Raw genomic sequence first — 2,848 nt, forward strand, 5'->3', positions numbered from 1 at the left:
CCTGACTGACACTGACTGACAGGCGGCCCCGCCCCGCAGCCAATCAACGCGCCGCTTCCGCGCTTACGCCCGCCTCTCCGAGGTGCCACCGCCAATCGTCGCGGCCCGCCCGGGAATGAGCCGCCGCAGGGGACCCGGGTACAAACCGCGCCTGCTGCGCTGTGAGCCAATGGGCTGGCTCGCCGGTGGTTGATGGGCAAGCTGCTCTTCCAATGAGATTCAAGGAGATGCTTCCCCCTCCTTGAGGGGGCGTGTGCACCTCCTTGCTGGGAGGCGAATGGCAGGCGCAGGTGGTGATGATGGATAAGTAGAGCGACCAATCAGCTGCCAGATCTTGCTTGGTGTGGCATCTGGCTGACAGGAGAGGACAACAAGCCCCGCCTCTTCAGCTGAAGGCTTCGGATTTGATTGACAGCAGAATCTACTAATCGCTGGAGCAGGAGAAGCTGAAGGCAGCCTATGGGGGCGCGGAAACTAGGCGACAGTCACCCCTCCAGCACAGGTGGCTGATCCCGCCTTCCTGGTGAGAGTTGCGCCTCTTATTGGCTAATGGGAGATGATAGGCAGACGCTTCCACCTATGGGGCGTCGAGATTTCAGCTCTGTGGTGAGGGGGCCAGCGCGGGGTTCGTCACGTCAGGGCGGGCGTCAGGGCAGGGGCACCCGGCATGGGGGTGGGGTCCCCAGTTCCCCAGGGACGAGAGTGCCGGGGGTCCCTGGTTACCCAGAGATGGAGGAATTGGGGGGCACCTGGGTGTGGAGGTCGTGGGGCTCCCCAGGTCCTCAGGGATGGGGTGACGGGGGTCCCCCATCCCATAGCGATCTAGGGATGGGGACACTGGGAGCTACTGGGATCCTCAGCGATGGGGCTAATAAAAGACCCCATCTCCCCAGAAATGGGGGTGACAGGGGTCCCACGTTTCTTCCTTGGGGCACTGGGGTGATCTCAGGGGTGCAGGGACACTGGTGTCCCCAGTTTGGGGGGCACCGGGGATGTTCCCAAGGACAAGAGTGACGGCGTGCGGCGTGTCCCCAGGGACACCGAGAGTCCTGCCGTCACCGGGAGTGCTGAGGGGCCTTTGGGGATATTTTTAACAGCGCTGAAAAGTGGATTTTTTTTCAAATTTTTTTTTTTTTAGGACCTTAAAGGGATTTTCAACCACTCCGGCCGTACTTAAAAAGATTTAAAAACCCCTAAAAAAGACTAAAGAGAGAAGAACATGGGAGGTTTAGGGGTGGGAGCTGGTGGTTTTGGTCTTTCCTTGACTTTTATCTCACTTTTCAATTCTTTTAGCTTAAAAACCGCTACCTTTGATTTATTTATTTTTTTTTTTTAAAAAAAAAAACCTCTCCCATGCTACCAGGACAAACCACACGCTGGCAGCAGAGGGGAGAATTCACAACTTTTTGACTCAAAAACTGAGTCCACTGCTTATTGGAAAGTGCCAGACCCCCCAAGGACATGGGTAGCCACCCTGGGCAAGAAGTTTGTTCTTGACTTCCCCTAAATTTGGGATCAAAAAAAGGGGAAATTGGACAAAAGGAGGAAGCTGCTTGCCCTGAGAGCAGGGGAACCGGAGAAAGAAAAGGACATTCAACTTTTGGCTGCGTTTGCTCTTCCTGGGGTGCCTCTGTGAAATTCAGCTGAAATCGCTCAGTGACGAAGTTACTCATAAGTTCCAACTTTCGTTTTCTGTGAAAGCCAACCCAGGGGGACGCCTGGCTCGAAGCCCTGAGGGGGTCCAGGCACCGAAAAGAATTTTCCTGGAGAAGGAATGAAGGAAAGAAGTGCTTCAAAAAATGAGGATTTTCACCACCCTTATTAAGTTTCGCGCGTTAAAAACTTAAGAATATAATCACCAAATACGCCGAGGGAAAAAAAATGCTGAAGAATTCCCACCAAACAAAAGAAAAAAAGCGAAATTTAGGGGCTCGCCTCAGAGAACAGCGCTTTCTATTTCAGAATGAAGCCTCCTGGGGCAGGTGTCAGCCTTGTCTGAGGAGAACAGAGTGTGGTTTTTTAACCGATTCTTCTAAAAATCAAAGGAAAGAGGCTGTGACATGTAGGGAGGGGCTGCCCAAGTGCATCGGCCCCTCCAAAGCTCCTGAATGAGCAATTTATTTTTTTTTTTTTCCTAGGAAAATAGAATTATGAAACACAAGTGTTTCCTTCCCCCCCAGGATGAGATGACGTGTCTTCCCCACTGTATAAATCAGGGCAATATCAAATGAAAAACCTTCAGAAATGTCACAAGGGGAAAGTGCTGTCAGCACCTCCGTTAAATGGGATTTTGCTGAGGGGATGGAGTTGGAGAAGCAAGAGAAAAGGAAAACGCCTAGACGAGGTATTGGGGTGAGGGAGCAGCTTTGGGGATCCAGAGGTGTGAAAACTGGAGGGTTTCACCTCTTTAAACCGGTCTTACTCCGAAATTAAAGCTGAATTTTGATGTCTGGTTCCTCCACTGGGTCATAACCTAGAAAAAGAGGTTTGAGAGTGGGGAACAGGGTGGTGGAGCCCCTCGAGAGGTTGTTTTGGGGGGGAATCTCTCCTCTTTGTGCTCTTCTTTAAGCAAATATCCATTGGGGTGGGAGTTACTTGGGGCCGCCTGACCCCGTTTCACCCCTGGCAGTGCTGCCCATCCCAGCCTCGTCTCCGGAGAGAGCTGTCATGCTGCTGTATGTGCTCCTGGCCCTCACCTTCGTGATCTTCACCGTTCTCACCATCGTCAGTCTCCAGAAAGGTAAATAATGGTTGGACCAGGTGATCTTCAAAATCTTTTCCAACCTAGATGATTCTGTGAAATGCGCCGTGCGCTCCTTGTTCCGATCACCAAGCGCTTGGGGCGGGT

The sequence above is a fragment of the Athene cunicularia genome, unplaced genomic scaffold (assembly GCF_003259725.1).
Source record: "Athene cunicularia isolate RWA unplaced genomic scaffold, athCun1 SCF_97, whole genome shotgun sequence".
In the NCBI taxonomy this organism is placed as follows: domain Eukaryota; kingdom Metazoa; phylum Chordata; class Aves; order Strigiformes; family Strigidae; genus Athene; species Athene cunicularia.